Source organism: Camarhynchus parvulus, chromosome 3, assembly GCF_901933205.1.
Source record: "Camarhynchus parvulus chromosome 3, STF_HiC, whole genome shotgun sequence".
In the NCBI taxonomy this organism is placed as follows: domain Eukaryota; kingdom Metazoa; phylum Chordata; class Aves; order Passeriformes; family Thraupidae; genus Camarhynchus; species Camarhynchus parvulus.
The window spans coordinates 77,955,128-77,978,053 of record NC_044573.1 but is presented as its reverse complement, the minus strand read 5'-3'; the positions used below and the strand labels follow the sequence as shown (position 1 = coordinate 77,978,053).

Below are 22,926 nucleotides of genomic sequence, written 5' to 3'. Positions count from 1 at the left end.
CTGGTTTTAAGTCATAAAAAAAAATCATGGATTTTCAGGTTTCATAGGCGTCCATTCCAGAACTATGGTCAATCCTTCAGGATTAGGTTGTGTGTCTAGGCCAGTGGAAGATTTTGGGGCTTGCTAATTCACTTCCCTGTAAAGGCTGGATTTTTTTGATCCTGTTGTAAATTGACCAATGCTCACTTGTTTATGAGTTTACACCACTCACCTCGTGGTTTTGGTAGAAGGTGCACACCCCCAGCAGGCCTTGGGACTTCTCTCTGCTCTCTGGGGACAAGAGTTCCCAGCTCCACACCACTCCCAGCCTGGCCTCCAGCAGCTGGAAGGGATGTGCTGGGTGCTGCTCTGTTAGTGTCACAAGCTGTGCATGGAGTGAGTGCTGGAAATAAGACAGAGATGAGAATTTAACTCTGAAAGTGGCTGTGCTAGCCCCAATTCTTCCTGCTCTGGTGGGGATATGGCAGGCTGGGTGTTACCTCCCAGTCTCAGCTGGGAAGGAGGTGTCCAATGATGGTGACAGCAGCAGCAACTACCTACATTTTTATGCTGTTTCCCTCTGAGCAGTTCCTGAACTGCAGAAATGTTTATTTCCAGCAGAAAGGGAGAAGGTGTAATGATTCCAGCTTTTTGTCACAGCCTTTCTCTGCTCAGTCTGTGCAGCCCTCAGGGAGTGACCTGGGAGCAGTGACTCAAGGCTTTGTCCACAGAAAGGCACATTGTTCTTGCACGTGTGAGGAAGGTGAAAAGAGATCTCATGGATGGTTCTGCTTCCCCCTCAAGAGAACAACTGGAAGGGAAAGCTTAGGTGCAGGTTTAATGCTGTGGCAGAACAGCACTAACTTCAGCCACTGGGCTCTGCAGTTTGTCACAATGCCTTTGTCTCCCAGGGGAAGATGTCTTACCTGTCCCAACTATTTTTCAAGGAAGATTTTTCTGAGCATCCAATTATATCCCTAAGAATACTTGTTTTAGGTTTTTTTTTTTGGTTGATTTTTATTTTGTTTCCCTGGCTTTGTTCATGTGAAACATGGCAATGGATTTCAGTCTTTGCTCACCTTCCTGCTTTTCCTTAGACCCAAGCTGTGGGCTGAGCTGTCCCATATAGCCAGGAGGTGCACTCAGTCCACATCCTAATGGGGCTGGAGTCTGGGACAGCTTCATCCAATGAGAGAAAACAGCCTGCATACAAGAGGCTTTCCCAACTACCCCTGTGCTGACACAAGCATTGTTGGGGGCAAGACTTTCTGTCTTGAAGCCATTCTAAATCCATGAAAAGGAATCATTTTCTGAAGGACAATGGATTTGTGCTCAAACATGTCTATTGGCTTGTACTTCATCTTGCAGTCAGTGTCATTGCTTGTTACACACACCAACCACCCTGTGTGGTTGCACAGCCAAGCCCTGGGCTGAGCAGCAACTTGAGCTGGCTTGCAAACCAATGAGCACTGATCCTCTTGAAGCTTGGGCACTGGGAGAGTGAATCCACTCTGATGCTGCAGAGGTGGCAGAGGTGGCCCGTGCTGCAGGGTGGCTGCACGCTTGGTGTGCTCCTCCAGCTGAGGCCACAGCTCTGGCTAATTTTCCCTTTCCAGCTGTGAAAACTGTACCCAACATCCTTCATCTGTCATCTCATGAGCTGAGTCCTGCCCCAGGGTTGCCTCTGGCTTGAGTTCATCTGCTGGGATAAATCTTCAGGCTGGTTTTGAAGTTTAACCTGTGAGCCCATCTGCCTGTTTACCTTCCATTCATGTCCAGCAAGGCAGCTTGAGGCAGGCAGGCTCTGGCTGGGAGAAGGCAAATTGCTTCCATGTCTGCAGCAAGAGTAAATCATGACTCAAAACCCAGCAACCTGCAGGCTGAGGAAATGGTGAGACAGTCCAGGAGGAAGGTGCAAAGCCTCAGCCACATGTCCCATTCCAGCTGTCCTGGGATCCTCTGTCAAATGCAGCCTTCCTCCTCTTCTGCTTCAGCCATCAGGTGTAGAAGGAAATTGATGACTTAAGTGTTGATGTGTGCAGAAGACAATGGACACATCTGAAAACATGCAGAAAACTTGAGGAAGCTGGAGCATACCCTTTCCTGGGAGAGTTTGTCCCAGATGGGAAGAACACCTTAGGTTTAATTGTTTCTCTTGTAGATGTCTTGAGTTCAGAGTGACTTCTTCTCTGTTGGTTATCACTGCCCAGATAAATCCACTTCACCCTGTGCAAATAATTGCCATGTCCTGTGTCCAGGGTGAGGTGAGAGGGAACCCTGCTGTGGATGTGGTCTGTGCCAGGCAGCTGGCAGATGTGGTGGGCAGCTCCATGAGGCTCCTGTGGCACAGCTCATGGGGCCCTGTGGGCCCCTGTGCCCCCCTTGCTGGGGCAGAGGCTCTGTCTCAGCAAGGCTCTCTTGCTCTTTGGACTAGTGCAAAATGCAGCATGTAGCATTTGTCTTTGTTAAATGAATAATGTAGTGATTTGGTTAAAAATAATAGCCTTTTGCTGGTTTATTAATGGAGATTAATAGTGTCAGCTCAAAAGCCGTTGTCAGCTATCCTGTCTTATGCTGTGGGTATTAAACAGGAGGGTAGTTTCCAAAATTATGAGTAAGAGACTCTCCAGAGCCCTGCTTAATTCCAGCAGACTGTTCTAGGGGCAGGAAGTACTGGCAAGCTTAATAATTTCTTGTCCTTCAAACAGTTGTGATTTGATGGCGGTTATAGAGAAATACCATGAAAAGAAAATGAACTTTCCAATAATTCAGCTGGTCAGATATCAGCATTCACTCCCTGAGATGTGGCAGTGATCTCTATAGTGCAATTGTCCTTTTTTTGAAAAACCCATTAATTTAAGAAGTTTCTCTTGAAATCTGTTGTGGGCACAGCTACTGCTTCCATACTATTATTTACCTACAAATGATCTGGTTTCCTATGTTCTGTGAGCGAAGGATGGACCAAAAGCAGAATTACACTGACACCAGGTAATAAACTGTAGTTGTGGCTTCCCAGGCAGCAGCCCCACTGCCACTGTCCCTTTTGGGCGTGGAGCTGGGTGCAGGTTTGACCCAGAGGGAGGAGATCAGTCCCCATCAGTTCTTGGGCAGACTGGGAACCTGCTTGGGTACCACCATCCTGTTCTGCTTGGTGTGAGAAGACAGATGGCTGTGGGCTGTCTGTGCTGGCTGGCTCTGTGGTCTGAGCTCACGTCATTTTATGGCACAGAGAAAGCCTGCAAGACCATACCACAGTTTGAGGTCCCTCCTTGCATCCCCAAACTTCTTTCTTGCACCTTTTCCCTGGTGCAGTGACTGTCCCAGCTGCATCACTCCTTTCTGGACCTTCCTGTTTCTGCAGCTCCTCCTTTTCTGCTGGTGATGCTGAAAAGGTTATCTGTGAAACCCACTGCACCTTTGTTCCAGATACAGAAATGTGCTTGTCTCTTGGTTATTTTAGAAGCTCATTTTATAAAGCAGCTCAGTGCTTTGTTGTGTTCAGTAGAGATTTTTTTTTTTTTTGCAGCCTAACAGTATGTTCTGCTTAGGTGTTCTTTTTAATTAGTCACTTTCTGTAATTGTGAATACTTGGGCTTTCCTGTAGGAGAGTCTGAAGAGGGTTGTAGAGCTGTTACCTGGGCCAGTAACCAAATGCAGCCCCAGAGAGCAGCGCTGTAAGGGCAGGCAGGGGACATGCAGGGTGACCTGGGGGAGGCAGAGCCCTGGTCCCTGCCTGCTCCCGTCACAGCATGGTCTGACAGCAGCATGGCTTTCCTCTGTTTGCTGTGTCATTGGAGGCCATCCAAAAAGGCAGCAATCCACTGGCCCTGTGCTCACAAAGCGGGGAAGCTGTGACTGAGCTCAGTGAAATATCTCCCCACATGTGCCAGAGATTCTGGGGACCTTGACAGAAGGAAGGTCTTAGCTGAAAGAACGAAATCCAAGTTCAAAGAAAATCTAAACCACTATTGGGATTACAAAAGAATATAGAGTACTGTGGTCCCCTGTGGTGCTGGGGTCACCATGTTTTTTCTGCTCTCCACAGGCAGATTCTGTTCCTCCCAGCAGGTCTTTGAGAGCTGCTGAAAGCTAACACAAGCTCTGGGAGATCTGGTGAGTGGGCTCTCGATAAACTGCAGAGAAACTGTATCCTGCCACAGATCAGTGACATTAATAGGTCTAAAAATGACTGTTCCTGTGAAAGAACTGCTATTGTTCAAAATTGGATTTTTTCCAGGAGGGTTAGAGAGCCATTGCTCCAGAGGGCCCACCCAACTTCTCCCAACAATGCAGGGACATCTGCTCTCCAGCTATTTCTGGGCTACCAAGGCATCACAGAATCATAGAACAGCCTGAGTTGGAAGGGTCCTTAAAGACCATCTAGTCCCATCCCCCTGCCATGGGCAGGGACATCTTCCACTAGACCAGGTTGCTCAGAGCACCATCCACCCTGGCTTTAAACACTTCCAGGGATGGGGCACTCACAACCTGTTCCAGTGCCTCAACACCCCCACAGTGAACAACTTCTTCCTTATGTTCAACCCAAATTTAGCCTCTTCCAGTTTAAAACCATTATCCCTGGTCCTATCAACACACCCCAGCTGGTGTGCTGGGAGCTGCTGCCTCCAAGCATGCAGCACAGCTTTGTGAGAGCTTGGCTCACTCCCACTGCCCACTCCATGCTGCCTGGGTGCTCCCCAGCTCCCAGCGTCCAGCCTTGCTGAAGGCAGCTGCAGGGAACACAACTGGGGTGTGACACTGTGTGCCAGGGCTGTGATCTAGTGCCCCCCTCAAGGCATCCCACCTGCCATCCCCCAGGGATGCATCCTGCAGGAATCCTACCTGCCATCCCCCAGGGATGCATCCTGCTAAGTCTCTGCAGGTACCAGAGCATGATTTTTCAGAGAGCCTTTTTCAGAACATTTGATGTCTTCACTGAGGGTTTCAGAGTATAGATGTATTTATTTGTGTTTCACAGGTCTCAGAAATCATGAAGTACTTAAAATACAGCATCTTAAGAGGTGTCCTGCAGTTTTTTCTTGCATTTACACGTAATGAAAATTTCATCTGATGCCTTTTATGCTTCAGCAGAAGACAGAAATAAAGTAATTTTCTACTTCTGATAATAAGCAGATACTCATAATATGTTAACATGCAGATATAATAAAAGCAGAAACCCAAAATACCAGGCTTCCCTGCCTGGGAGCATTGAAAATACTACTTCCTTAGGAGAGAGAACTTTCTGGTTTACTTTGCAGTCCGCTAATGGTAAAATGCAGTGATTTTTCTCGTAGGACAAGAAATATTAGGGAAGGGCCAGGAACAGCAATTCTGAAAACTGATCCCAAACAGCTGCTCTACAAGAGCATGCAAGTACCCCTTGAGGAGGATGACTGAAATGGGGATGTGCCTCCTGCTTTCACTCCCATCACTGGGATGGATCCACACCCAGGTAGGACACATACTGGGGCCCTGCTCCAAAGGGATCATCCAAATTCTGTGTTCCCTGATGGCCGCCAGGAGCCTCATTTGGCAGTATGGTGGGATTTGAACTCTGGGATTACACTGCCTATGCACTAGATGGTGGGCTCAATCCCCTTTTCCTCTTATCTCCCATACTGGGGACCAGATTGAAAGAGACAGTACCAAACTCAGACCTGAACCTGAGGCTTGCACAAGTGCAATTTGGCACATTTTAAGTGGCAAAAAACATGAATTTCCTTCAACATCTCCTTAAGTTCTGAATCGGATGATATTGCTGCAATTTTTTACTAGGTTCAAAGCAGGATCTTCCTTCAAAGCACCACATTTCAACACCTCTAGGATGACATTAATTCTAGCACACGTTCATTTAAAAACAGCATTTAGAAATGAGCTTCTAAATATCAATTCTTAAGATGAATTGGTCCCTCTTGCAGTGGCACCAATCAGCAGCTGGTGAGGATCTTCCTGCTCTCACTAGGAGCTGATCAGGTGAACTTTCTCCTCAGTGCTTCCCAAGCAGCCCCTGATGCTCCAGTCCCCTCCAGAGCCCGCTCTCCGGTGCAGCTGTGGTGTCGCAAGACCTGTGCTCAGCCTGGCCCCAGGCTGTGCCTGCCGTTCCGTGGGGCTCAGCGGCAGTACTCCCGCTCGATGCTGGCCATCAGCTCCTCCTCCGAGTAATCATACAGAATCGTGGGCTGCCCCAATGGCTTCTTGCTGCCTTCTGGGCACCTAGCACAGAAAGGAGTGAGTTAGTGGTGTTATGAGAGACAATCAGGCTCTGAAGATACAAGATCCTTGCTTCATTTTTTTTGTGAATGGAAAGATTGAGCTGCATGTGGCTGGCTGAGACACAGATACTCTGTCACGTCTGGTTCCCATACCCCACTGGCACATTGCCTGCTGACATTTGCTATCACTTGGCACCAGTTCAGTCTGGGAGTTCATTACAGTACAACCCTTACAGTGCTCCAGGATCAAGCTCCCAGAACCTTTTGAGTTAGGCTCCAGGCTCAGCTAAAGGACAGTGTAATCTTTATGCTACTTTTAAGGTTTTATGCAAAAAGAGATTATTTTGTTCACATTCATAAGGAATCTGAGTTTCAACCAAAATATGAATGCAGCTCCCTCAAACTGCTCTTACAGCTTTTGTTTCCACATCAGCACAACCCTCCCACGAGTGGGAGCTGATGAATGACTCAAAGGGAACTGGTATGGGGTTTATTGGTGTTATCAGAGGTGGTTTTTGTTGGGTACAAGAGAAATTTGTCCCTACCTGCATAAGGGAGAACAGTGACAGGTCTTCTGCAGGCTTTGACCACTGTACCTCATGCCACCAATTAAGCCTACTTGGTTTTGCCCTCCAGGACTCAAGAGAGGAGCCAGCAGCTAACAAGGAGTGCCCCTCCTTGGCCTTGTAGAGCTCTGGGAGGTGAGCAAGCCAGGCTGTCAGGCTTGGAACACATGGCTCCTCAGAATGGAGGTCACGGTGAGGTGGAGAACTGAGCTGGTAAATCCAAACTGTAAAGTACTCTGCCATGCCATGTCAACCAAGACTTTGTGACCATCCACTAGTGAAGAACAAGTAAACAAGAAATAAATGTTTGTTTTTGTGTGTCAGTTAGCTCATTGCCAACAAAGAGAGATTTTCATATCCACTAGCATGGGTCCAGATCCGTCCCAGACTCATTATCTATTGAACTCCTCTAAGGATGAGATCTATCCCAACCACTGCTCTTGCAGCTGGGATGAATAAAACTCATCCATTAGCATCCTTTAATGAAAAAAACTGAGGACCTGATTACTAGACAAAATCACAGAAACTGCCCCAAAGCAGGTACATAAATGTACAGTCAGAATTGAAGAAAAGAACCCTGAAATGCTTTTCTAAGGACACTTTGTCCTACAGAGGAGGTGCTTTCACACTGCTCTCCTTGGGCCAGGCAGCATCCTCAGGCTCCTGCCCAGCCCAGCTGCTCTGACCACGCTGTGTTTGCCATGCCCCCCATGTGTCAGAAATAGCCTGGTGTTTTTCCTGGAGTCACCTGATGGCCAGCTGGTGACACTGGGCAGTGTAGCTATTCTACAGTTACTTACACTGCACTATGCCCTTGATAGCAAGTTCTACTAGCAGCAAGCAGCATTTAGCGACTGGACTCTTCTGCTTTTTCCATTTATTCATTTTCCTGCTGAGGGCTGCAGGGTATCCGATTTCCACTGCACTAGGTAAGACCTGAGAAGAAAGCTACAGGTCCAAGAGCTCGAACCATACAGCAGCATTTACAAAGCAATAATGGGAAAAGGAAGTGCAGAAATCTGAGTTAAAACACACAATTTACTGACTTAAACTCTGCATTGTGACAATCCTCTAACTAATTTTATGTTACGTGATGAATAAGAGGCAGAGCTCCTGGCAGCTTGCTTGCAGGCCCACAGAAGAGCCATTGTTTCTCTTAGCAGTTACATAATTTCCCACTGTTAATTATTCTCCATGCTTTGGTTTGCATAGAGAAAATCTCCAGGTAAAACTCGTTGAGACACAGATGTGCTTTAGAAAAAACAAAAGCAGACTCTACTTCCTATGCACACCCCAGAAATGAGAGGAAAAAAGAGGGCTGCATTTCTTTCAAATGCAAAGGAAAAGCAAGCTGCTGTTCATGCTATTTCTGTATTTGTGGCAAAGATCTGTATCATTTAATACAGGAAAACTGAAATAAAAAATGAGAGCTTTAATCTGGATAAAAGGAGAAACTTCTGTACCCTGAGGACAGAAAGCAGATGAACAGACTGTGTGGTTGCACAGGCTCCATCCTTGGAGGCTTTCAACACCTTATGGGACAAAGCCTGGAGCATTCTCCTCTGACTTCACAGCTGATCCAGCCTGGAGCCAGAGCTAAGAGATTGGACTGGAGACCTCCCGAGGCCATCCCAACCTAAACCTCCATCTCAAAGGCATGTTGGTGCAGCTCTTTCTGCTGATCCTAGAATTCAGTGAGCAGCTGAGGCAGGGAAATCCCAAGCTCATGATGTGCACAGGACAAAAGCTGGTGGCCCACAGGCCTGCTCCCGTGCTCCTCCAGCTGCTCCAGCACCAGAGGAGGCACCTTGCTCCTCTTGTCACCTCGTGCCAGGGCTGCAGAGCCTGGCTTCACACACACTGAGTCCACCTGAGGGCTGTTAGACCTTCCAGCCAGGAAAATAACAGGTCAGTACCTTGAGTGGAAAGATTTTCAAACCCCAGATGTTCTGGGGAGGGAGAGGAATCTGTGAAGAAGCAAAGCTGAGAGAGAAGGAGTTAGTTGAAAAGCAAACAAGAGGGGAACTAGCAGTGTGATAGGACAGCAAGGAAAAAGAAGGCTAGTGCAGCTCCATCAGGATTACTGGGCAGGCTTCTGGGTGCCTCACTGCTAAAATGTTCTTAACAGCTTGGAGGGAGTGTAGAAAGCAGCAATAAAAGTGATTTAAGAGGCTGGAGCAGAGCAATTTAGGAAAGAGGAAAGCAAGAAATGTGCTTCCTTTCAGCTACAGGCTTCTCAGTGTTTAAGGTTTCTTAAGGGAAGCAGGAGTTATGGGTGGGTTTGTTAATTGTAAAGACAATGAACTATGCAATGTGGAGAAGGAAATGCAAAGGACAAAATTAGACCAATAGTGAGCAAAAACACTTTTGAGCAAGATCCCAGCCGTGGGGATGGCTGTCAGTGCCATACCCTGGTGTCAGGCAGGTGCCTGGTGTGGGGGAGAGCTGCCTGCAGGCTTCCTGTGACAATGGCCCTGATGGGTGACAAGCTCCCAGGCACAAACCTGAGTTAAGTGGCTGAAAACTAGGTTGGGGTGAATCTAGGCCAATGTTTTTATCATTTTGCTGAGGATGGGCAAGTCCAGGGTTAATCATTAAAATGCCTTCTGCAAGGCCTAGCAGCTGAAAAATGGGTCAGAACAACGCCCTGGTAACTGTGCCAGTGCCACGAGCCTTGGCAGCAATTATAAAATCATTCCTGTGTGCCTGGGCTGTGTCATCCACCCCTAAACCACCAGACGCTGGAGAGCAGTTCCCAAAAGATTTTGGGGGAGTGAGGATGAGAGGTAACACAGCCCAAGCGGGAGCACATCCAAAGTACTGAGCAGGGACTGGTTCAGATGCTCATGTGGTGTCACAGGGGCACGTGCTAGGACAGCAGTGCACACCCACCTCTCTCTCGCGTGACTGCCTATCTAGTTCTTCTTTACTTCCTTGGCATTTGCTTCTCCTTTAATTGGCTTTACGGGAATTTCTTCAGTCAGCAACTCCAGCAAGACAAGGCTGACTTTTGCTGTTTGTAAAGTGTTTACCTAGAATGATTCCAGCCACAGAAATGTGAAGGATGAGACACCTACGCATGCACATTAACCTCTCTTTCTGTGGCTTGATTTGATTTTAATTGATTTGATGTCTTCAAAAATTTGTTGGGTGCTGGGCCATTTCCAAAAAAATGTTTGCATAGCTCTTGCCAGCAGAAATTGCAAGTCTGCTTATCTCAGGCAGTACAGGCACTTCACACATGAGCTGTGCTATGGGACTGCAGTGGGTATAAAGTAAACGTTATCTAAATTAAAATAATCTCCTGCTCTGGCATCCCAGATCAGAAAACATTTTCTGCTGTCTCAAACCTTCCTCTTGCACATCAAAGAGGGCGGGAGAAGGAAAGCCTTGGCAGGCTGTGAGGGGCCAGTGGGCACCTGGGGAGCTGCACAGGGGCCTGGCAGGGCTGGCTGTACACCCCAGGAGGAGAATGCTCAGCTGCCATCACAGCCCCAAAGCTCACTGAGGATGCTGGAAAGCACAGGAGAGGCTCAAGTCCCTGCAAGAGCACCTGTACAAGCCTTGCCAGGTGAGCTCCCTGCCAGCTGGGAGGGAGAGCAGCAGTGGGAGGGGGAGCAGCAGCAGTGCCTGGGCTCTGCTGACACAGCAGCACTGCTGGGCGCTAGTGGGTCACACAGCCCATGCCCAGCATCTGCAGGTTAGTCTGCTCTGAGTGCTGCAGGAGCAGAGGGGCTGCATGACAGTCAGAGCTTAATGCTGGAGAGAGTTGTTCTTTAATGTAAGGAGGTGATATTTTAAGATGGTTTTCCAAGCCTGTTCACCTGTTTTTTTAGCATGTGTTAAACTGTCCCCATTCCTGGTGCAGGCACACTCAGAGGCTCACTCTGCTGGGCAGCTTTTGCTTGCGGAAAATCTCAGATTTCTTTTGTTTGGCACTCAGAGCAGCAAGTCCCCAACATTCCCCCATCCCCGAGGGACACTCTTGTCTCTAACTGGTGTAGCATTGGAGCATCTGATGGGCTTTCTGTTAAGATTCCTGGGGAGCAAAGAGACATTATTCTCCTTTTCCAAATGCTGACCACAGGTGAATCAGGGCCTGAGCTCTTTGTTGGAGCAATTCTCCACAGCTTTGCACTAACTACTCCAATGTGCCTCTCTGACATGTGGACACCCAAAATTCTGATTGCTCATGACCTCTATACTACACTTGAACTGTAGCCTGAATCTTTTCAAGCATCACCTGATTTTTTTTTAATTTGCAAATAAGTAAAAGGACAGAATATTTAGGGCTATAAACCACTTCACACCATTCTCAGCTCTTCTGTACAGTGTTAGGAATGCAGAAAAAGCATAATGGCCCCTTATTTCCATGTGCTTTTCCCATGCTGAAGATACCATGAAAGCAGGGGATACTCACTGCTGGTCAAGGTTGTTGTTCTCTGGGCTTGGTGGGCTTCTGGTTGACAAAGCCTAGGATAGAAGACAAGACAGTTAAAATATTTTGAATTCAAGGAAGGTGATTCTCCACCTCTACTCTGCTCATGTGAGACCCCACCTGCAGTGCTGTATCCAGGTCTGGTGTTCTCAGCACAGGAAGGACACAGACCTGTTGGAGTGAGTCCAGAGGGGGCCATGAAAATGCTCAGAGGCATGGAGCACCTTTCCTGTGAGGACAGGCTGAGGTAGTTGGGGTTGGTCAGCCTGGAGGAGAGAAGGCTCTGGGAAACCCTACTGCAATCTTTCACTACTTAAAGGAGATCTACGAGAAAGATGGAGAGGGGCTGTTTGCAAGATCTGTAGTGACAGGACAACGGATGATGGTTTCATACTGAAAGGGCAGATTTAGATCTTAGGAAGAAATTTTTACTGTGAGGGTTGTGAGGCACTGAACAGGTGGCCCAGAAAAGCTGCGGCTGCCCCATCCCTGGCAATGTGCAAGGCCAGGCTGAATGGAGCTTTCAGCAATCTGGTCTAGTTGAAGCTGTCCTTGCCCATGATGGGGGTGTTGAAACTAGCTAATCTTCAAAGCTCCCTTTCAACCCAAACCATTATTTCTTCCTATGAAACCTATCTCTGTCTACAGTGGGCAACATGTCCTGGTTTAAACCCCCTGGTTTGGTTTAAACCTCCAAACAACCTCTGTGGAGACAATACAGGTACAAAAGAATCTCCTTTCCTAGCCCTGTTCTGCTGGTTCTGTTTCAGCACTCAGGACAGCTGGGTGACAAGCTGGCTACAGAACCTAAATCCCTGAACGCTGACCTGTTAAACCTCCCAGTTCTCCACGAATGCCCACTGCCGCAGGTAATAGTATGAAAATACCTGCTAAGGGAGGAATTCACAGCCACATCAACCCAATTTTCACCTGACAAAGATGTTTCCTGGAAAAATTATCCATCTGGGGTGAAACATCCATCTTCCTTATGCTGGAATCCCCAGGCTTTTAATGGGATACTTGGGGAGCAACCAAAGCCAAACCTAATGGTATTTAAAATGGGGGCCGGGATGGGACCATTTGTCCCCTGCTGGGTCAGTAATAAAATGAATCCTCTGTAGTCAGAGTACTACTGATAATAATATATCTATGATCTTTTTTATCTTTTCACTGTATTGTCACAGGGAAAGGGAGCGGGACATGGCTTTGCATCCTGGCTTGTCATTATCTTTTCTGAGATGCAGTCCTGAAGCTGGTGGGCCTCCTTCATACAAACTACCCTGAACCCCACAACACCACCACCAAGTTAAACAGGTAGCACCAAATCAGGGTCTTCCAGAAAACAGAAATGAAAAGCTGCTCCATCAGTGTGGAGAAGAGGAAAATATTTTTTGTACAAGAAAAAAGAGAAGGTGTCTGCTAAGGAAGGCAGGAGCCTCCCTTGGAATGGAAAACGTAAACCTCTTCTCTCTGAATTACTATAATTTTGAAATTAAGGGGCTCTCAGGCAAAGATATGAGAATAGGAATAACAGGTCTTTGCTGGTGTGTATGATAAAGCAAACAAAACACAGCAGCTCTGGCACTAACACCACACAGACACAAACCCGGGCCCGGCCGCCTCAGCCGCTGCGCTTTCCCCTGTGGCGCAGTTCCGGGCACGGCCAGCAGGGGCGCTGCGGGCTCCCGGTGGGCGAGGCAGGTGCAGTGACTCCCCCCGCCTGCAGGGGGCGCTGTGGCGCGGGCTCGGGGAGCACGCTGCAATGGCGGCTCGGCCGAGATGGGAAGGGATGGAGGAGAAGAGAGGGTTTGCTTCACAAAGCCCCGGGGCAGCCGATCCCGGTGCCCCAGAAGGACTCTGGGAAGCAGAGATGGGCCAGCAGGATGTCTCAGCAGGCAGGGGGTGCGGGGCTACTGTGCAGCGAAAGCTCAGAGCAGTGCCAAAGAGACAGCAGGGGTGGGACAGCGGCGGCCTGGCTCCCAGCGGGGCAGGGAGAGGCGAGCTCAGGATCCTGGGCACCCAAGGACAGATCCCTGCTTTAGTGAGGTGAGGGTTAATAAGGTGCCAGTTCAGTGGCTGCTCTCACGAGCAGAGGCTCACCCCACGGCAGAAGAGGCAGCTCTGGGCTGGGCTCTGGCAGCGGCAGCAAATTCCCTTCCCCAGGCAGCAGCTCCGACCGCGCTCCTCCGAAGCCGAGAGAGCGAGCCAGCACCTTGTTATGAGTAGAAAAGCTGCCCATTTTTTTAAAAGGTTGCAGAGTTCCCAGGTTGGGCTAGTTGCTGCCAAGGTGGAGCTCTAACTATTTGTTATTGTCATCACCTGTCGTTTTCGTTAACTACCTGTCGTTGATGGTTAAGAATTCCCCCTTCTGCAGAGTGGCACCCTGCTGCTTCCCGGAAGATTGTATTCAGACGGTAAAGAGGAGGGACATCGAGTTGGCATGCAAATGACATGGAATCCAGCATGCAAACCTAGCCAAAAACCCCTAAAACAACGAGCCAACACAAAATTGACAGATCGAAGTGATGTCTAGATGCGAGCAACAGAATCCAGTATCCACTAAGACCCTTTTTACCCCTCACCCTAACCTAAAGTATGTCGGCTGGACAGAGGACCTCAAATGTCAAATCAAAAAAACAGGGAATGTCCTGATGCTCTCCTGAGGACGGAAGCGCCAGCTCTGCCCACAGACCAGTGGACAAAGCTGCACTCTTCCTCTTCTGTGCCATTCCTGGGAGCAGCGGCGGCGTGAGCGCGGACCCGTCGGTTCCCGTCGGTTCTCTTCACCTGAGCTGATCGCTTTTAATAAAGGCATTAAAAAGGAGAAAGATCTCCTGCCCTGTTTATTTCAACCTGCCCCAGCCCCGTCCTTTACCTGCCCGACTCTCACAGTATGTCTGCCCCTCAGAGAGAAACTCTCAGGTAAGAGAAGTGCAGCCAGATGCCCTGCTGCCCTGAGCGTGGCCACTTTTTTTTTCTGAAGTACCCCGTTGTTAGTGTTTTGTAGCAACTTATGGGGAAAAAGAATCCCTAAGTAAAAAGGAACCAAAGGAAGGAAACCTAACCACCAACAGGAGGCAAAGGAACCAGGGAGAGGTGTGGAAAAGCTTGCAATGGAGAGCCATTGCCTGTTGCTCTGCTGTGTTTCTGCAGGGCTGGATGGGATCAAGTGATTCCTCAGTAAGATCATGTACATGCTCTCAGAATAGCTCAAACCTGTGGTGCCTCAAGGTCACGCACAGGACTGGTGCTGGAAAGTGTGGGAGCTATGGAGGGGCCATGCCCCACTGCTGAGGGGCTTGACACACAGTTTTGTGCCAATTAAAATCTGTTGGTATTGGTCAGGCTTGTGTGTGCCATCCCCTGGGTAGAAATGTCCACCTGGGTGTCTCCAGGTATTGCATGACACCTGATTTTAATTTGCAAGGATATTTTTTCACTACATTCCTTCCTCAGCTGCTTCTCATGGGGGATGGACAGGAGTTGAGATTTAAACACCATGGTCTCAGACACTGAGAGGCAGACAGAGAGGTGCATGGCAGCGAACTGCTCAGTTCTTCCCTGCCTCTTGCAAGGGCTTTGTGCTGCTGTGGTCACCTTTGGCTCCCGTGCTTCAGCAGGTGAGGAGAGCTGCAGCAAGGACACCTCTCTCATGGCTCTGGGTGAACATCTCTTCCAGGTGAGCCCTTAGTAGCTTCTGTTTCGGGAGCCAGGAAAGGTACCTGTTGTACACTGTGTTTTACATCCTAGCTGCTTTTGTCAAAAAATTACAAAAGATGTTGCCAGTTTTTAATAGAGTTTTAGTGTAATACCTGTCAAAAGGTATTCCACATCCTTTCAGAAGAGTCCCTGATCTTTGGCAACACTTTGTTTTCTCTGGAAGAGGCTGAACTACTCTAGAAAGAGCTTCTGGGTCCAAGTGGAGACAAGGGTATGTGAGAAAGCTGACAGTGAGGTAAGACAGTTCTCTCCTGGTTATTTATGGTTGTTTCTTGGCAATCTCCCACACGCAACAAGAGCAAGAAGCAGTGCCAGGAGAACAGCATGCTGAGCTCTGATGGCTGACTTCTCCTGGGACTGCATCCCACAGTGAAGCTCCTCATCCATCATCACTGGACTACTGTTGAGGCCCGAGTTTCCTTCCACCAGGTGAAGAACATTATTCATCCTCAGCACCAAGGGAAACAGAGTTCTTGAGGAGTGCTTTGATGATGTTTTTCCCACAGTGAGAACCCAGCTTCCAATACTTCTGTGCAAAGGATTGGTTTGGAACCTTCTAGGGAGGGGTTTGGATTGTACAGTAGGTTGTCTGTTTTTTCTTCCCTTGTGGCTGACTCCTCCGTATTACGAGCCGTACGTGTTGTGTGGGTGGAAGACAGAATTAATTCGTCATCAGGATAGTGCAGCTCTGGTTAGCAAAATCTGCTTCTCTGTGCAAAACCTGCTCCCACCTTTTCCAAGGGATCTGTCAGCAGCAATACTTATTTCCCAAGAGAATTTGGAACCGGCACACGTAGATGTCTACCAACATTTCATCCAGTGCATGAATCAAAAATGGTGGCAACTGAAAACAAGAGGCACCTCCAGCCTCTGCCTTTTCCCTGCCATGAGAGTCTCCACAGTTTGGGAGCTGCTCCCAGTTCCTGCAGGCACAGGCCACCTGGCTCGGTGGTGCCTGGGTGACACCGTGTGCCGGGCAGCAGGCACGGAGTGGAGCACAGGCTGCCCTGGGCTGTGAGACACAATAAACACTGACCCCACCCAGCCGGCTGGGAAGTGCTGCAATGGGTGTCTTGCAAGTTCAGCAGATAATTAGTATTAGCCCTTTTTGTGGTTTAGGATGATGTGCATGTCAGGACGCTTTAATATTATGTGTTCCTATCCTACAGCTAAATAAGTAATTGCTGGCCTGGTTGGCCTGTGTCCTGGTAAGAGTTAAATGAAGTCAGCCTCTCCTTTCTGCAGCTTGCAGTCATCTTTTTATTACTCATCTAGACCGTGGCGTGTCTCCTTGTATTCCACCCCATTCTCAGCACAGGATGCCTGTGCTGACGTCTGCTGTGCCACAAAGCCCTACATCACCCCCTCCTCCAAGTTTAAAGGCTTGGATATTAAGCTCATCCAGCATGTATCCACATTTAATTTAATGTCATGACATGTGGGGTGGAAGGATTTGACAGTCATTGCTCACACAGCTCAGCCATCCTTTAGGGCAGCAGCTCCTGGGTGCAAGGCAGAGCTGAGAGCTGGAAGCAAGAGCTATTTCTCTCTGCTGCATGCATAAACCAGCACTCCTGGGGTGCAGCTTCCCACTCCCCCCAGTCCAGTGCAAGTTCCTCATGGCCCTGCCAGCCCTTAACCCCCTACTTTCTGTCAGCTCCAGCAGCTGTGAATAAGCTGGGTGAGAAGACCCTTTCCTGGAACCTTCCACAGGGTGATCTGGAGCCATGTACCTTTGGAGGCTCTAGAGCTGCTCCCAAGCTGCACTGAAACCAGCCAGCTGCAGTTGACTACTAACATTGTCTCCAAAACTGAGAGGCCAAATTCAAGCTCTCTTTGAGATGTTCCTGTGCTGGTCCCTAAGCAATGCCCAGACATTATTTGAGAGATGACAAGCTGGTCCTAACCAGAAATCATGCCAGCTCAGTGGGGCAGACCATCATGCTCCAGTGCCAGGCAGCTGCTATGGTACAGTTCACCATATGGATACAGCCCTGAAATGCAGCAGAAATACAGACTCTGAGTACAGTTCAGGTGCAACTCACATCCAAGGAGTGACTGAGCCACATTAAGTATCTACATGGGAGCAGTGTGGTCTCTGCAGTGCTGGTCCATGGGGTGTAGTTTAATAGTGCAGTGTTTCTGAAAAATGTATGCCAGTGCTTCTTTCCCTGCCTCTGCTCCTCCCAAATCCCTCTTCACAAACACTCCATGAACTGGACCAGCGGATCAGTCTGAGCTGAAATGCCAATCTGCTGCCATGGCCGGGGAGGAGGCTATCAGTGCAGAGCCCTCAGGTGCAGCAGCAGGGCAGCACCCTGCAGCACTGCCAGCACAGGACTGGGGCTGAGACAGGCAGCACTGCTGCTACCACAGCAGGGCAGCACCCTGCAGCACTGCCAGCACAGGACTGGGGCTGAGACAGGCAGCACCCTGCAGCACTGCCAGCACAGGACTGGGGCTGAGACAAGCAGCACTGCTGCTACCACAGCAGGGCAGCACCCTGCAGCACTGCCAGCACAGGACTGGGGCTGAGACAGGCAGCACCCTGCAGCACTGCCAGCACAGGACTGGGGCTGAGACAGGCAGCACTGCTGCAATCAGCCTCTCCAACCCACAGCCAGTACTGCTGGCTAAAAAAAGCAGCTTACCTAGGGTGCCAGTAGGTGCCAAACATGACGCAAGGCCCCAGCTGCAGCCCAGGCAAAGCACTCCCAAGCAAAGCACTCCCAGTTTTGCTTTGGTCTGCAGCAACATCCTCTGGCCAGCCAAGGAATTAGGAGCAGGCGGTGGACGGGAAGTGGGCAGGGATGCAAGGAGTTCCCACGCTTCTCCTGTCCTGCCAACTAAAACAGCGGCTCCCAGCTATTCTGCACATGCCTTTGGCATGCTTTTTAGATCACAAATAGTTTCCAGGGCAAAAGCCACCCATGCTCTGCCAAGTGAAAGGGGGGAGTTATGGAAAACATCTAGTCAGCAGTTTTCCAAGTCCAGGTGCAGCACAGCTGTGCTGGGAGGGTGATGCTGGCTGAGGGGACAGCACAGCTCGCTGCTTCTGGGCTCTGGTGAAGTTTCAGGTGCTTTGAACAAGACAAGAAATATAATGGGGTAGAGAGGGAGAACTTTAACTCAGCAACTGCCAGATCAACAACTGGACATTAACTGCAGAATCTGAAATAATCTGACTTTGGGAAGTTCAGGGAGTCCCAGATATTCAGCTGGAGATGACATTTTCTAAAGGCCCCATGCTCCCTATGAAAGTGTAGCACAATATCTTGATTTGAGGGCATTTTTGACTTTTAACACAACCAGGAAGAAAATGTTGAAATAAACTGCTAACAACGTGGAATCAGAAAGATCAAATTTCTGTTTAAGGGAAGCACATTTTAACAAGAGTAGAAAAATAAACCTGAGTTCCTGTAAGAAGCTAATGGGGCATGCCATTTAATGTCCCTTTAGGACCCTTTTGTGTTTGCAGCTGGGGATTGGCAGCCACGAGGTGACGCTGTGCCACATCAGTCTGCAGAAAAAACATCTGGCTGAAAAAATCAGGCAAAGCTTTGAACACTCGGGTGCTTTAAAATATATTATAGTCTCTCTAGAAGTTGGTGAATACACCCTCTAGCTGTGTTACTCCTGTGCTGCAGCCGGGGTGATTTGCTTCATGGAATCACATCCTGTCTCCAGTCAGGAGATACGGTGCCATGGAAGGAGCTGTTAAAACTGAAACCCTAACACGTCTGTATTATTCCTCCATTTCAGGAAACCAATGGGGAAATGCCTGAGGCCACAGCCTCTGCCCTGGCTTCCACCAAGAGCTACCACCCCTGCTGCTCTGTGCTGCAGCAGCACCTGCAAAACCTCAACTACAATCTTCTGTCTTGAACAAAGAAACAAGGAGTAGCACATACAACTGTCTGGAATGGAGAGCAAAGCTGAAAATGGATGTTTGATGCTGACAAGAGGTGTTGGGGTCTGCTCTGAGGCATGTGCAGGTTTCCAATCAGGATCTGGTTCCCAGCCTGCTGGTGTGATATGCTTTCACCCTTTTTGCTCCCAAGCACTATTTGAATATAATAAAGGCGGCTCAAGTCTTTAAAGGCAGCTGCATGCTCCACCAGCCCTTGTCACCTGGCCTGAGTGCCCATCAGTGCTGCCAGCTCGCTGCTGGATGGCAAATTGTGCCAGGGTAGCTGTGAAACACAACATGGATACACATCACACCCAGGAGAAACCCAGCTGTGACAGCAGAACAATGAGTCCTGTTTGCAATTCTGCTCTCTTCTGACTGGTGTCAAAGTCTCTCCTACTCCCACTGGCCAGAATCTGCTCCTCCAGGGGCCACTTCTCATCAGACCTTCTTACTGTGATACCTCCTTGTTGGCCTTTCCTGTTCCTGCCTCACCTTTCCCCCATTAACTCTGTTGAATTAACTCATCCTTTCTTCTCTGAAATTTCTTTGCTTATCCTCCAATTTGGACAACTGAACAGGGCAAAACAAGCAAGTCCTTACCACAAGACAGAAAACTACAAATGACTTTAGAAGCTGGCAAGACTGAGAGAAATTGCCCTAAAATTACTAGTGATGCCATGAAGATGCTATCCCTTTCCAGAAACCTCCTCCCCCAGCCTCCTGGGAAGGGTGGGACTGCAGTTTGCACAACAACCTAAAAGACTAAACTGCACCCAGTAAACAACCAAAACCTGGTGCTCCAAACTGTTTCCTCCCTCCTTTTCACAGGCACGTGACTTTTTAGGCCGCAAGGAGTCAGAATAGTAAGCCCATGACTGCTGTCTGTGCCATCTCAGGTTCAGGAAAATAAAGGGCTACCAAGAAAAAGCTTCAAGTTTGCTCTGAAACTACCTGAGACTTCTCTTAGAAGCCTCTATTCCTATAAGTAAAGACAAATAGAAGTCAGGAGGATTACTCCTAAATGAGAGGCCCTCAGAGGAGAAAGTAGTGCTGGAGTAAGCTCCATTCATTCTGCAGGAGGGTTTGGAGTTTAAAGACCAAGGAAAACAGTATGTCAGTACAAGACGTCTATTTTTTTTTTCCTTCAATTTCCAAACTTTGCTTCTAGGTTTTTTTTTTTAAAACCTGTCTAAATAAAGGGTTCTCATACAGAACCCTGCCAAGTTTCTGAATGGAAAATTTAGTTTATATTAAAGTAATCCTTAACCCACGGATGTGCAGTTCAGTGATGGAAATGATACCCTTCTAAAGAGCAAAACTGAGGCATGCAATGCAGAATGTTCCTAGGTCCTAAATATTTCTTTCAATTTTTGAATTTATTACTTTATTTTGACAACTTTCGTGTATCTGTGGAGAGCAGTGTTTATCTAACAAAAAACACACAGCTTCCAAAGCCAAGCTAAGATGAAAGATGTCGGTGATTTTTGACCTCATCACCAGCTGATATATATGCTGTTGTTATTCTTGGATTGGAAAAAAAGCCCAAAAGATAAATCTCAACTCCCTCGGAAGCAAATCCATTATTTGTTAAAGAGACTGAAATGTGCCTTTAGGAAGAGCCAGACAGCAGTTACAGCGGATTGGCAAACATTAAAGGGCAGCTTTACGTTCACATTTTAAACCTTCTGTTTACAAGCCCGACCCAGGAAAAAGCAAGAACCGAACTTTAAAAAGTCGACCTATTTCTACAAGTCAGGAAAAGAAACTTCCAGTAGCCCCGGGAGACCGAAAAACGGGATGGCCTCTATCGGGACCGTGTTTGCCTTGCATCGGAGACTGAAAACAGGAGACCAGCAAAGAGAAAACGCAAAGAGAGCAGCAAAGGGAAAACGCAAAGAGTGCCTGGAGCCTGTCTCGCAGCGAAGATCAAAAGAATGTAACGCTGTTCGGAGGAAGCCGCGGCCGCGGCGGGTGGCGCCGGCTGCGGCGGGGCTGCCCAGGGCGGCGGGGACACCCGGGCTGGCTGGGCTGGGCTGGGCTGCGCTGGGGGGCCCGGGGCCACCGCCGGGAGGGTCGGGGTTCCCGTTCGGAGCCGGCGGGCACTTACCGCCTGCTGGAGCGGGGCCCCGCCGCCGCCTCCCGCCGCCTCCGCGCCGCTCCCGCCGGCCGGGGCTCGGCGGCCGGGGCCGGGCGGTGCCGCTTCCCCCTCGCCGTCGGCCGGCGCGGTCCCCGGCAGGTCCCGGCTCTGCCCCGCTCTGCCCGCGGGCCCCCGCCGCCGGCTGCTGCCGCTGCCCATGGCCGGAGCCGCGGGAGCGGCGCTCGGCGGTCCGGGAGCCTCTCGGGGGGAGAATCCCACCCCGGAGCGCCCCGGGGCCGGGGGAGGGAGCGGCGGCGCCGGGGAGGGTGCGCGGCCGCCTCTGATCGCGGTTTTGGGCAGGCTGCCGCGCTCCCCTGTCCCTTCCAAAAGTTTCCAGCCCAGCCCGTTAGCTCGGGCCTCCCAAGCACCAGATCCTTACAAACATCTCCCCGAGCTGCGGGAGGACATTGCCATCCTCGGGGCCCATGCAGCAGGAGCAGCACACCTGGGCTACGACACTTGAGCACAGCTCTCACGGACGGGTCCGGCAGAGCTGTGGAGAACAGCCCAGCCCGGGGGATGCCCCGCGGGGCGGGTTTGCGGCACTGAGTGCGGTCCGGCCGTGTGTGCCTGGAGTTTCAGGGAAGCCCCGGGCAAGGGATGGGCCAGCCGGGCACGCCTTTAGCCGATGGCCACAGACGGAGTCACTCTGCTTCCCGACAGCCTGTCGAGCTTGTGGAGCTGATCCCCTAGCCGTCCTCGCCTGCTCTTTGCTTCCAGCAATGCAATATTTGCACATTGTTCGACAGTGGAAGAGTATAGATACGAAAGGCTGGGCTGTCATTCCCTCCAGGGACGGAGGGCTGCTTGGTGTTCAGCCCGTTCTGCCTCCCTTCCTTCCAAACCAGAGGCTGATAAAGGCAGGAGGCACACAGGTGTAATTCCTTTTGCTGCTCCTCGGCACTGCCTGCAATGATTGCATCTACCAGTCAGTCATTCTGCTGGTTCTTCCTGAACCACTGATCTAAAGCCCAAGAATTTGTAATGCAGGAGCTGGAGGAAAGAAGGCAATGAGAGGTCAGGTCGTTGCCAGAGAGATGAGGTCATAGCAATGGGAACTTACAAGAAAGATGGGGACAGACTTTCTACCAGAGCATGTATCGATAGGACAAGGAGTAAGGTTTTAAACTAAAAGAGGGCAGATGTAGACTAGATTTTTTTACAAAGAGGGTGGTGAAACACTGGCACAGGTTGCCCAGGGAGGTGGTAGATGCCCCATCCCTGGAAACATTCAAGGTCAGAGCCATGGGGCTCTGAGAGACTGGGTGTACTGGAATGGCAGGGGGTTGAACTAGATGACTTTCACAGGTCCCTTCCCACACAAACTGTGACTGAAGGATGTTCTGGCAGAAATGTAGATCATCTGGGAGCGTGGGGGTGTGGTGTCACATGCAGAGCCCTGGGTCCAGAGCCAGGCCAGTCACAAAGTTGTTTTGGATCTAAGGCAGGTCTTGGAGAAAGGAGAAGTGATGAGGCCTGGTTGCTGAGGAGGAGATGGTGGAGCTGAAATTGAGATTAAATAGACCCAAACAAAATGTCCCAAGGGGAACAGGCTCTGCAAGCATCAGAGACAAAAATTCTTCTCAACAAGAAGTGAGCAAATTCCTCCTCCTCCTCCATTCCTGCTGGCTGTCTCTGAGGGAGTGGAGCCTCCTGGAAAGTTTCCTGGCTGCCCCCATGGAAACAGTTCATTCCAGGACAGTTCCCCAGATTCACTTGGAAGCAATGCTGGCTCCATACGCCAGCTGTGAAAACGAGCCAAACCTTGTGTTTTGAAGCAGATCATTGCTGGAGCCAGGAAAGTGTTTGAGCAGCAGTGATCCCAAATGCTGTTGTGGTTTAGTAGTGACACTGAAGGGCTCTGAGGCCATTCAGTGATATTTCCCTGCCCCTAAAGGACTGGTGAGAATTAAAGAGAAAATTTCCCAAAGGCTAAAGGCCTAATAAGCTCATGACTCCTC

General features: G+C 49.6%; 1 long non-coding RNA gene across 1 annotated transcript; it reads right to left on the bottom strand.

Moving 5' to 3' along the window:
- Positions 1–4,942: 4,942 nt before the first annotated feature.
- Positions 4,943–20,994, bottom strand: LOC115902459. Its single transcript, XR_004060609.1, has 3 exons — positions 20,936–20,994; positions 11,178–11,230; positions 4,943–6,192 (listed from the first exon to the last, which is right to left on the bottom strand). It is a non-coding gene; the product is annotated as an uncharacterized LOC115902459 (long non-coding RNA).
- Between the last annotated feature and the right edge of the window lie 1,932 nt (positions 20,995–22,926).